At 48.8% G+C, this 13,645-nt stretch overlaps 1 protein-coding gene across 2 annotated transcripts in view; it reads right to left on the reverse strand.

The window, feature by feature from the left end:
* Positions 1–11,962, reverse strand: part of CMTR1 (cap methyltransferase 1) — a 130,708-nt gene extending 118,746 nt beyond the window's left edge. For both annotated transcript variants that reach the window (XR_010176245.1, XM_063918867.1), the window contains exon 1: positions 11,810–11,962. The gene's annotated coding sequence lies outside the window, so the exon portion shown is untranslated. The remainder of the gene's footprint in view (positions 1–11,809) is intronic.
* Positions 11,963–13,645: the final 1,683 nt, after the last annotated feature.

The raw sequence follows: 13,645 nt of genomic DNA on the forward strand, positions 1-13,645 counted from the left end.
TGAGGCCCATAGACACTCCTGTTTGCAGGAAATGCAGGAATCGACCGAGTTGAAATTTCTTCGTGGAGCCTTCCTGGCCTCACACCACGCAACATATTTTCGCCACATGTGGTGATAATGTTGTGCGGTCACGTCCTTCCTGGCTTTGACCATGGTAGGAAAGACCTCTTCCGGAATGCCTTTTTCCCTTAGGATCCGGCGTTCAACCGCCATGCCGTCAAACGCAGCCGCGGTAAGTCTTGGAACAGACATGGTACGTGCTGAAGCAAGTCCCTTCTTAGCGGCAGAGGTCATGAGTCCTCTGTGAGTATCTCTTGAAGTTCCGGGTACCAAGTCCTTCTTGGCCAATCCGGAGCCACGAGTATAGTTCTTACTCCTCTACGTCTTATAATTCTCAATACCTTGGGTATGAGAAGCAGAGGAGGAAACACATACACCGACTGGTACGCCCACGGTGTTACCAGAACGTCCACAGCTATTGCCTGAAAGTCTCTTGACCTGGCGCAATACCTGTCCAGTTTTTTGTTCAGGCGGGACGCCATCATGTACACCTTTGGTCTTTCCCAACGGTTCACAATCATGTGGAAAACTTCCCGATGAAGTCCCCACTCTCCCGGGTGGAGGTCGTGCCTGCTGAGGAAGTCTGCTTCCCAGTTGTCCACTCCCGGAATGTACACTGCTGACAGTGCTATCACATGATTTTCCGCCCAGCGAAAAATCCTTGCAGTTTTTGCCATTGCCCTCCTGCTTCTTGTGCCGCCCTGTCTGTTTACGTGGGTGACTGCCGTGATGTTGTCCCACTGGATCAATACCGGCTGACCTTGAAGCAGAGGTCTTGCTAAGCTTAGAGCATTATAAATTGCCCTTAGCTCCAGTATATTTATGTGGAGAAATGTCTCCAGACTTGATCACACTCCCTGGAAATTTTTTCCCTGTGTGACTGCTCCCCAGCCTCTCAGGCTGGCCTCCGTGGTTACCGGCATCCAATCCTGAATGCCGAATCTGCGGCCCTCTAGAAGATGAGCACTCTGTAACCACCACAGGAGAGACACCCTTGTCCTTGGAGATAGGGTTATCCGCTGATGCATCTGAAGATGCGATCCGGACCATTTGTCCAGCAGATCCCACTGAAAAGTTCTTGCGTGGAATCTGCCGAATGGAATCGCTTCGTAATAAGCCACCATGTTTCCCAGGACTCTTGTGCAATGATGCACTGACACTTTTCCTGGTTTTAGGAGGTTCCTGACTAGCTCGGATAACTCCCTGGCTTTCTCCTCCGGGAGAAACACCTTTTTCTGGACTGTGTCCAGAATCATCCCTAGGAACAGCAGACGTGTCGTCGGAAACAACTGCGGTTTTGGAATATTTAGAATCCACCCGTGCTGTCGTAGAACTACTTGAGATAGTGCTACTCCGACCTCCAACTGTTCTCTGGACCTTGCTCTTATCAGGAGGTCGTCCATTTTCTTCGAAGAAGAATCATCATTTCGGGCATTACCTTGGTAAAGACCCGGAGTGCCGTGGACAATCCAAACGGCAGCGTCTGAAACTGATAGTGACAGTTCTGTACCACGAACCTGAGATACCCTTGGTGAGAAGGGCAAATTGGGACATGGAGGTAAGCATCCCTGATGTCCCGGGACACCATATAGTCCCCTTCTTCCTGGTTCGCTATCACTGCTCTGAGTGACTCCATCTTGATTTGAACCTTTGTAAGTGTTCAAATATTTCAGATTTAGAATAGGTCTCACCGAGCCTTCTGGTTTCAGTACCACAATATAGTGTGGAATAATACCCCTTACCTTGTTGTAGGAGGGGTACTTTGATTATCACCTGCTGGGAATACAGCTTGTGAATTGTTTCCAATACTGGCTCCCTGTCGGAGGGAGACGTTGGTAAAGCAGACTTCAGGAACCTGCGAGGGGAAACGTCTCGACTTTCCAATCTGTACCCCTGGGATACTACTTGTAGGATCCAGGGGTCCTGTACGGCTCCAGCGTCATGCTGAGAACTTGGCAGAAGCGGTGGAAGGCTTCTGTTCCTGGGAATGGGCTGCCTGCTGCAGTCTTCTTCCCTTTCCTCTATCCCTGGGCAGATATGCTTATGGGGACGAAAGGACTGAGGCTGAAAAGACGGTGTCTTTTTCTGCATAGATGTGACTTAAGGTAAAAACGGTGGATTTCCCAGCAGTTGCCGTGGCCACCAGGTCCGATGGACCGACCCCAAATAACTCCTCCCCTTTATACGGCAATACATCTTTGTGCCGTTTGGAATCTGCATCACCTGACCACTGTCGTGTCCATAAACATCTTTTGGCAGATATGGACATCGCACTTACTCTTGATGCCAGAGTGCAAATATCCCTCTGTGCATCTCGCATATATAGAAATGCATTCTTTAAATGCTCTATAGTAAATAAAATACTGTCCCTGTCAAGGGTATCAATATTTTCAGTCAGGGAATCCGACCAAGCCACCCCCGCGCTGCACATCCAGGCTGAGGCGATCGCTGGTCGCAGTATAACACCAGTATGTGTGTATATACTTTTTAGGATATTTTCCAGCCTCCTATCAGCTGGCTCCTTGAGGGCGGCCGTATCTGGAGACTGTACCGCCACTTGTTTTGATAAGCGTGTGAGCGCCTTATCCAACCTAAGGGGTGTTTCCCAACGCGCCCTAACTTCTGGCCGGAAAGGGTATACCGCCAATAATTTTCTATCGGGGGAACCCCGCGCCTCATCACACACTTCATTTAATTTATCTGATTCAGGAAAAACTACAGGTAGTTTTTCCACACCCCACATAATACCCTTTTTTTTTTGTGGTACTTGTAGTATCAGAAATATGTAACACCTCCTTCATTGCCCTTAACAAGTAACGTGTGGCCCTAAAGGAAAATACGTTTGTTTCTTCACCGTCGACACTGGAGTCAGTGTCCGTGTCTGTGTCGACCGACTGAGGTAAAATGGGCATTATAACGTCCCTGACGGTGTTTTAGACGCCTGGACAGATACTAATATGTTTGCCGGCCGTCTCATGTCGTCAACCGACTTGCAGCGTGTTGACATTATCACGTAATTCCTTAAATAAGCCATCTATTCCGGTGTCGACTCCCTAGAGAGTGACATCACCATTACAGGCAATTTGCTCCGCCTCCCAACATCGTCCTCATACATGTCGACACACACGTACCGACACACAGCACACACACAGGGAATGCTCTGATAGAGGACAGGACCCACTAGCCCTTTGGGGAGACAGAGGGAGAGTTTGCCAGCACACACCAAAAACGCTATAATTATACAGGGACAACCTTTATATAAGTGCTTTTCCCTTATAGCATTTTAATATATGTAGTCATATCGCCAAATCAGTGCCCCCCCTCTCTGTTTTAACCCTGTTTCTGTAGTGCAGTGCAGGGGAGAGCCTGGGAGCCTTCCCACCAGCATTTCTGTGAGGGAAAATGGCGCTGTGTGCTGAGGAGAATAGGCCCCGCCCCCTTTTCGGCGGGCTTCTTCTCCCGTTTTTCTGAGACCTGGCAGGGGTTAAATACATCCATATAGCCCCCAGGGGCTATATGTGATGTATTTTTAGCCATAAAAAAGGTATTATACATTGCTGCCCAGGGCGCCCCCCCAGCGCCCTGCACCCTCCGTGACCGCTGTGTGAAGTGTGCTGACAACAATGGTGCACAGCTGCAGTGCTGTGCGCTACCTCAGGAAGACTGAAAAGTCTTCTGCCGCCTGCTTCTGGACCTCTTCCATCTTCGGCATCTGCAAGGGGGGTCGGCGGCGCGGCTCCGGGACGAACCCCAGGGTGAGACCTGTGTTCCGACTCCCTCTGGAGCTAATGGTGTCCAGTAGCCTAAGAAGCCAATCCATCCTGCACGCAGGTGAGTTCACTTCTCTCCCCTAAGTCCCTCGTTGCAGTGAGCCTGTTGCCAGCAGGACTCACTGAAAATAAAAAAACCTAAAAACTTTTTCTAAGCAGCTCTTTAGGAGAGCCACCTAGATTGCACCCTGCTCGGACGGGCACAAAAACCTAACTGGGGCTTGGAGGAGGGTCATAGGGGGAGGAGCCAGTGCACACCACCTGATCCTAAAGATTTATTTTTGTGCCCTGTCTCCTGCGGAGCCGCTAATCCCCATGGTCCTGACGGAGTCCCCAGCATCCACTAGGACGTTAGAGAAATAAATGTTAAGTAGAATCTGACTGGTTGCTATGGGCAAAATCACCAGTTCTAAAAAAAAAAAAAACTCTCACCTTAGTAAATTTACTAATTTACAGAATTTGAAGGCAGATAAGAACCACTTGGCCCATCCAGTCTGCCAATGTACAAACACACACACTAGGGTTAATTTTTTGTTGGGAGCCAATGAACATACCAGTATATTTTTGGATTGTGGGAGTAAACCGGAATATCCGGGGGAAACCCACACAAGCACGGAGAGAATACACAAACTCCACACAGTTCTGTGCCATGGTGCGAATCGTGCCCATGACCTCAGTGCTGTGAGGCAGCGATGCTAACCATTACACCAACCGTACTGTCTATTCAATTTTGTGTCTTAGGGAGTAACTCAGATCTGATCGCGATCAGATAGTCGCCGCCTACAGGGGGAGGGTATTTTCTCTGTGCAAGTGTGCAGTCTCTGCGCAGCCCAGTACTTACTCAGCCGCTGCGATCACATCAGGCTGTTCGGGATCGAATTTGACGTCAGACACCCTCCCTTCAAAAGCTTGGACACGCCTGCATTTCTCCAGACACTCCCTGAAAACGATCAGTTGCCACCCACAAACGGCCTCTTCCTGTCAATCTCCTTGCGATCGCCCAAACCCGTCGCTGACCGGCGATCCCCTTTGCAGCCGTCCGTCCCGCCTGCGCATTGCGGTGCATACGCATGTGCAGTTCGGATCTGATCGCACGCGGTGCAAAAACGCACAGCAGCGATCAGATCTGAATTACCCCCTTAGTTCGCTCATAGGGGGTAATTCAGACCGGATTGTAGCAGCAAATTTGTTACCAGTTGGGCAAAACCATGTGCACTGCAGGGGGGGGCAGATATAACATGTGCAGAGAGAGTTAGATTTGGGTGGGGTGTGTTCAAACTAAAATCTAAATTGCAGTGTAAAATTAAAGCAGCCAGTATTTACTCTGCACAGAAACAATATAACCCACCCAAATCTAACTCTCTCTGCACATGTTATTTCTCTAACGTCCTGGTGGATGCTGGGGACTCCGTAAGGACCATGGGGAATAGACGGGCTCCGCAGGAGACTGGGCACTCTAAAGAAAGATTCAGTACTATCTGGTGTGCACTGGCTCCTCCCTCTATGCCCCTCCTCCAGACCTCAGTTAGAATCTGTGCCCGGCCAGAGCTGGGTGCTCCTAGTGGGCTCTCCTGAGCTTGCTAGAAAAGAAAGTATTTTGTCAGGTTTTTTATTTTCAGAGAGCTTCTGCTGGCAACAGACTCTCTGCTACGTGGGACAGAGGGGAGAGAAGCAAACCTACTCACTGCAGCTAAGTTGCGCTTCTTAGGCTACTGGACACCATTAGCTCCAGAGGGATCGAACACAGGTACCTAACCTTGATCGTCCGTTCCCGGAGCCGCGCCGCCGTCCCCCTCGCAGAGCCAGAAGTACAGAAGCAAGAAGACATCGAAATCGGCGGCAGAAGACTCCTGTCTTCACTTAAGGTAGCGCACAGCACTGCAGCTGTGCGCCATTGCTCCCGCAGCACACCCACACACTCCGGTCACTGTAGGGTGCAGGGCGCAGGGGGGGGGCGCCCTGGGCAGCAATTAAGATACCTGATGGCAAAAGTATACATATATACAGTCAGGCACTGTACATATGTGCGAGCCCCCGCCATTTTTACACATGAGAAGCGGGACAGAAGCCCGCCGCTGAGGGGGCGGGCCTTCTTCCTCAGCACACCAGCGCCATTTTTTCTTCACAGCTCCGCTGGAAGGACGCTCCCCAAGCTCTCCCCTGCAGTATACAGGTGCAATAGAGGGTAAAAAAAGAGAGGGGGGGGCACATAAATTTAGGCGCAGAGATATATATATATATAAAAAAACAGCAGCTACTGGGTAAACACTAAGGTACAGTGTAATCCCTGGGTTATATAGCGCTGGGGTGTGTGCTGGCATACTCTCTCTCTGTCTCCCCAAAAGCCTTTGTGGGGTCCTGTCCTCAGTCAGAGCGTTCCCTGTATGTGTGCGGTGTGTCGGTACGCCTGTGTCGACATGTTTGATGAGGAAGGATACGTGGAGGCAGAACAAGTGCAAATAGATGTGGTGTCGCCCCCGACGGGGCCGACACCTGATTGGATGGATATGTGGAAGGTGTTAAATGATAATGTAAGCTCCTTACATAACAGATTGGATAAAGCTGTAGCCTTGGGACAGTCGGGGTCTCAACCCATGCCTGCTCCCACAGCGCAGAGGCCGTCAGGGTCTCAAAAGCGCCCAATATCCCAGTTAGTTGACACAGACGTCGACACGGAATCTGATTCCAGTGTCGATGACGATGATGCAAAGTTGCAGCCTAAAATGACTAAAGCCATCCGCTACATGATTGTGGCAATGAAGGATGTGTTACACATTTCTGAGGAAAATCCTGTCCCTGACAAGAGGATTTATATGTATGGTGAGAAAAAGCAAGAAGTGGCTTTCCCCCGTCACATGAATTGAATGAATTATGTGAAAAAGCGTGGGATTCCCCTGATAGGAAGGTAGTAATTTCTAAGAGATTGCTGATGGCGTATCCTTTCCTGCCAACGGACAGGTTACGCTGGGAATCCTCCCCCAGGGTAGACAAGGCGTTGACACGCTTATCTAAGAAGGTGGCCCTGCCGTCTCAGGATACGGCCGCCCTAAAGGATCCTGCGGATAGAAAGCAGGAAGCTATCCTGAAGTCTGTTTACATACATTCTGGTACGCTGCTGAGGCCAGCAATTGCTTCGGCCTGGATGTGTAGTGCGGTAGCAGCATGGATGGATACTCTGTCTGAGGAGTTAGATACCCTGGACAGGGACTCTGTTCTAATGACCCTGGCACATATCAAGGACGCGGTCCTATATATGCGGGATGCCCAGAGGGATATTTGCCTGCTGGGCTCTAGAGTAAACGCAATGTCCATTTCTGCCAGAAGGGTCTTATGGACTCGGCAATGGACAGGGGATACCGACTCTAAAAAACACATGGAGGTTTTACCTTATAAGGGTGAGGAATTGTTTGGGGACGGTCTCTCAGACCTAGTTTCCACAGCTACGGCGGGGAAGTCAAATTTCTTGCCTTATGTCCTGCCACAGCCTAAGAAAGCACCGTATTACCAAATGCAGTCCTTTCGTTCGCAAAAGAGCAAGAAAGTCAGAGGTGCATCCTTTCTTGCCAGAGGCAGGGGTAGAGGAAAGAGGCTGCACCACGCAGCTAGTTCCCAGGAACAAAAGTCCTCCCCGGCTTCCACTAAATCCACCGCATGACGCTGTGGCTCCACAGGCGGAGCCAGGAGCCGTGGGGGCGCGTCTCCGACATTTCAGCCACCAGTGGGTTCGCTCACGGGTGGATCCTTGGGCTATACAAGTTGTGTCTCAGGGATACAAACTGGAATTCGAGGTGACGCCCCCTCACCGTTACCTAAAATCGGCCTTGCCAGTTTCCCCCATGGAAAGGGAGGTAGTGCTGGCAGCAATTCACAAGTTATACCTCCAGCAGGTGGTTGTAAAGGTTCCTCTCCTTCAACAGGGAAGGGGTTACTATTCCACTATGTTTGTAGTACCGAAACCGGACGGTTCAGTCAGACTCATCTTGAATTTAAAATCCCTGAACATTTATCTGAAGAAATTCAAGTTCAAAATGGAAATCGCTCAGAGCGGTCATTGCAAGCCTGGAAGAGGGGGATTTTATGGTGTCTCTGGACATAAAGGATGCTTACTTGCATGTCCCCATTTATCCACCTCATCAGGAGTACCTCAGATTTTTGGTACAGGACTGTCATTACCAATTCCAGACGTTGCCGTTTGGGCTCTCCACGGCACCGAGAATATTTACCAAGGTAATGGCGGAAATGATGGTGCTCCTGAGAAAGCAAGGAGTCACAATTATCCCATACTTGGACGATCTCCTCATAAAGGCGAGGTCCAGAGAGCAGTTGCTGATCAGCGTAGCACACTCTCAGGAAGTGGTGCAACAGCACGGCTGGATTCTGAATATCCCAAAATCGCAGCTGATTCCTACGACGCGTCTGCCCTTTCTGGGCATGATTCTGGACACAGACCAGAAGAAGGTGTTTCTCCCGGCGGAGAAGGCTCAGGAGCTCGTGACTCTAGTCAGAGATCTCTTAAAACCGAAACAGGTGTCGGTGCATCACTGCACGCGAGTCCTGGGAAAGATGGTGGCATCATACGAAGCCATTCCCTTCGGCAGGTTCCATGCGAGGAAGGCGGAAGCCACCAGGATTCTTCGTTGGGCGGAGAATCACGTGCAAGCACTGTCAGCAGTGTTCCTTTCCGGGAGTGGACAACTGGGAAGCAGACTTCCTCAGCAGGCACGACCTCCACCCAGTAGAGTGGGGACTTCATCAAGAAGTCTTCACGCAGATTGCAAGTCGGTGGGAACTGCCACAGGTGGACATGATGGCGTCCCGCCTCAACAAAAAGCTAAAAAGGTATTGCGCCAGGTCAAGGGACCCTCAGGCGATAGCTGTGGACGCACTGGTAACACTGTGGGTGTTCCAGTCGGTCTATGTGTTTCCTCCTCTTCCTCTCATACCCAAGGTACTGAGAATCGTAAGGAAAAGAAGAGTGAAAACAATACTCATTGTTCCGGACTGGCCAAGAAGGACTTGGTACCCGGAACTGCAAGAAATGCTCACAGAGGAACCATGGCCTCTGCCTCTCAGACAGGACCTGTTGCAACAGGGGCCCTGTCTGTTCCAAGACTTACCGCGGCTGCGTTTGACGGCATGGCGGTTGAACGCCGAATCCTAGCAGAAAAGGGCATTCCGGATGAAGTTATTCCTACGCTGATAAAGGCTAGGAAGAACGTGACAGCAAAGCATTATCACTGCATATGGCGAAAATATGTTGCTTGGTGTGAGGCCAGGAAGGCCCCTACAGAGGAATTCCAGCTGGGTCGATTCCGGCACTTCCTACAGTCAGGTGTGACTATGGGCCTAAAATTAGGGTCCATAAAGGTCCAGATTTCGGCCCTATCCATCTTCTTTCAAAAAGAACTGGCTTCACTGCCTGAGGTTCAGACGTTTGTTAAGGGAGTGCTGCATATTCAGCCCCCTTTTGTGCCACCAGTGGCACCTTGGGATCTTAACGTGGTGTTGGATTTCCTGAAATCCCACTGGTTTGAGCCACTTAAGACCGTGGAACTAAAGTATCTCACGTGGAAAGTGGTCATGCTGTTGGCTTTAGCTTCAGCTAGGCGTGTCAGAATTGGCGGCTTTGTCATGTAAAAGCCCCTATCTGGTTTTCCATATGGACAGGGCAGAATTGCGGACTCGTCCGCAGTTTCTGCCAAAGGTGGTGTCATCTTTTCATTTGAACCAACCTATTGTGGTGCCTGCGGCTACTCGTGACTTGGAGGACTTTGAAGATTTATGTAACCAGAACAGCTGGAGTCAGGAAGACTGACTCGCTGTTTATCCTGTATGCATCCAACGAGCTGAGTGCTCCTGCTTCAAAGCAAACTATTGCTCGCTGGATCTGTAACACGATTCAGCAGGCTCATTCTGCGGCGGGATTGCCGCAGCTGAAATCAGTGAAAGCCCATTCCACAAGGAAAGTGGGCTCTTCTTGGGCGGCTGCCCGAGGGGTCTCGGCATTACAGCTTTGCCGAGCTGCTACTTGGTCGGGTTCAAACACTTTTGCAAAATTCTACAGGTTTGATACCCTGGCTGAGGAGGACCTTGTGTTTGCCCATTCGGTGCTGCAGAGTCTTCCGCACTCTCCCGCCCGTTTGGGAGCTTTGGTATAATCCCCATGGTCCTTACGGAGTCCCCATCATCCACTAGGACGTTAGAGAAAATAAGAATTTACTCACCGGTAATTCTATTTCTCGTAGTCCGTAGTGGATGCTGGGCGCCCGTCCCAAGTGCGGACTTTCTGCAATATGTGTATATAGTTATTGCTTAACAAAGGGTTATGGTTATGTAGCATCGGTTGAGTGATGCTCAGTTGTTGTTCATACTGTTAACTGGGTAAGCTTATCACAAGTTGTACAGTGTGATTGGTGTGGCTGGTATGAGTCTTACCCTGGATTCCAAAATCCTTTCCTTGTAATGTCAGCTCTTTCGGGCACAGTTTTCTTAACTGAGGTCTGGAGGAGGGGCATAGAGGGAGGAGCCAGTGCACACCAGATAGTACTGAATCTTTCTTTAGAGTGCCCAGTCTCCTGCGGAGCCTGTCTATTCCCCATGGTCCTTATGGAGTCCCCAGCATCCACTACGGACTACGAGAAATAGAATTACCGGTGAGTAAATTCTTATTATCTGCCCCACCTGTAGTGCACATGGCTTTGCCCAACTGCTAACAAATTTGCTGCTATGATCAGGTCTGAATTACCCCCATACTGCACTTGGTACTTATCATTAGTGTTTTGGTGCAACTAAGTGGCAAAGTCTAAACTGGACTATTTGGTACAATTTGTGGATAGTGGTATGCGCACACATCTGTATATGTTGCATACACACTAAGGGGATCTACATGAATTACATACGGAGACTACAGACAAAATGTAGAGCTCTATGCTGATAAAGTTATATATGTTATAAATAAATTATACAGACACTAAACAAATGCACAAGCTATATATGGGGCATACAAACACTATAGAGAGATCTGTAAGAATATATATATATATATATATATATATATATATATATATATAGGAATAGAGCCAATATAGAGAGATTGGTAAATTATATATGGGGTATTGAGAAACTATACAGATATACGTATATTTATATGGGGTAAACAAACACTAGAGAGCTGTAGGCTGTATATGGGGTATGCAGACATTATACAGACATCTGTTGCCATATATGGGGTATATGGACACTATACAGAGGCTATATATGGGGTATACAAATACTATAGAGAAATCTGTAGGCTATATATGAGGTATAGACACTATACAGAGCATTGTAGGCTGTATGTGGGGTACACAGACACTATACAGGGATCTGTAGGGTATATGTGGGGTACACACACTATACAGGGATCTGTAGGGTATATGTGGGGTACACAGACACTATACAGGGATCTGTAGGGTATATGTGGGGTACACAGACACTATACAGGGATCTGTAGGGTATATGTGGGGTACACAGACACTATACAGAGATCTGTAGGGTATATGTGGGGTACACAGACACTATACAGAGATCTGTAGGGTATATGTGGGGTACACAGACACTATAAAGGGATCTATAGGGTATATGAGGGGTACACAGACACTATACAGAGATCTGTAGGGTATATGTGGGGTACACAGACACTATAAAGGGATCTGTATGGTATATGAGGGGTACACAGACACTATACAGGGATCTGTAGGGTATATGTGGGGTACACAGACACTATAAAGGGATCTGTAGGGTATATGTGGGGTACACAGACTCTATACAGGGATCTGTAGGGTATATGAGGGGTACACAGACACTATACAGGGATCTGTAGGGTATATGTGGGGTACACAGACACTATATAGGGATCTGTAGGGTATATGTGGGGTACACAGACACTATACCGAGATGCATAGGGGACACACAGGGTATATATAGGGTACAGTCCGTACACTGACGGTTGCTCCGTGCCGCGGGCTCCGGTTTCGTTTCTCCGGCTGTTTCCTCCTCTCTGACACTCGGGTCCTTCGGTCACCCGGCGCTTCGCGTGACGTCAAACCGGCTGCCCTGCACAGCGCCTGCTCAGAGACTGCTGCTCCCATTGTACAGTGCTCTGCATAATACCTGCTGTGCACAGTGCTGAGCTGTTATATAGTATGTGTGGTAACATATTGCTTCCAGTACCTGTATATAGTGTCCTGTACTCAGTCTGTAGTACTGTATCTATGGTAACATATTGCTCCCAGTACTACCTGTGTGTAGTGTCCTGTACTCTCTATAGTACCTGTGGTAACATATTGCACAGAGTACCTGTGTATAGTGACCTGTACTCTCTATAGTACCTGTGGTAACATATTGCACCCAGTACCTGTCTATAGTGTCCTGTACTCTCTATAGTACCTGTGGTAACATATTACTCCCAGAGTACCTGTATATTGTGTCCTGTACTCTCTAGTACCTGTGGTAACATATTGCTCCCAATACTACCTGTGTGTAGTGTCCTGTACTCTATATAGTACCTGTGGTAACATACTGCACCCAGTACCTGTATATAGTGTCCTGTACTCTCTATAGTACCTGTGGTAACATATTGCACCCAGTACCTGTGTATAGCGTCCTGTACTCTCTATAGTATGTGTGGTAACATATTGCTCCCAGTACCTGTGTATAGTGTCCTGTACGCTCTATAGTATCTGTGGTAACATATTGCTCCCAGTACCTGTGTATAGTATCCTGTACTCTCTATAGTATCTGTGGTAACCTATTGCACCCAGTACCTAGTATCCTGTACTCTATATAGTACCTGTGGTAACATATTGCACTCAGTACCTGTATGTAGTGTCCTGTGCTCTCTATAGTACCTGTGGTAACATATTGCACCCAGCACCTGTGTGTACTGTCCTGTAATCTCTATAGTACCTGTGGTAACATTTTAAAACCCAGTACCTGTATATAGTGTCCTGTACTCTCTATAGTACCTGTGGTAACATATTGCACCCAGTACCTGTGTATAGTATCCTGTACTCTCTATAATATCTGTGGTAACATATTGCACCCAGTACCTGTGTATAGTATCCAGTACTCTGCATTGTACCTATGGTAACATATTGTACCCAGTACCTGTGTATAGTGTCCTGTACTCTCTATAGTATCTGTGGTAACATATTGTACCCAGTACCTGTGTATAGTGTCCTGTACTCTCTATAGTGTCTGTGGTAACATATTGTACCCAGGGTCGGACTGGCCTACAGGGGAAACCACCAGTGTGCCCCACTGGCACACCGGGATCAGTACGAAATCCCACCGGACGGGATCTCGGCGGTTGGAATACCGACACCGGGATCCCGACTGGCACAATCCCGACAGGGGGGCGAGCCCCTTGCGGGCATTAATTTATTCTCCTTCTATGGGTGACATGGACACCCACAGAGGGAGAATATGTTGGGATTGTGCCAGTCGGTATCCCGGAGTCAGTATTTCGACCACCGGGATTCCGTCCGGCGGGATCTTGACCGCATATTGACCCCACCTCCTCCTCTGTGTTAGGTTCCAAACTGTATCCTTGAATTGTATCCTTTAATTTAACTGTATCCTTTAATTATACATTATACATATGTTACATTATACTGCACAGGACTATGGGCCCAACTCATGCACTCTCTTACAGTTAGCGGGGCCTCTGTTGTGGTTGGCCACACCTCCACTATTGCCTGGCCACACCTTTAAGCATGGGCCCCTACCACTGCATTACCTCGGTGGGCCCCAGTCCGACACTGATTGTATCTGTG

This window comes from Pseudophryne corroboree, chromosome 4 (assembly GCF_028390025.1).
Source record: "Pseudophryne corroboree isolate aPseCor3 chromosome 4, aPseCor3.hap2, whole genome shotgun sequence".
Lineage (NCBI taxonomy): Eukaryota > Metazoa > Chordata > Amphibia > Anura > Myobatrachidae > Pseudophryne > Pseudophryne corroboree.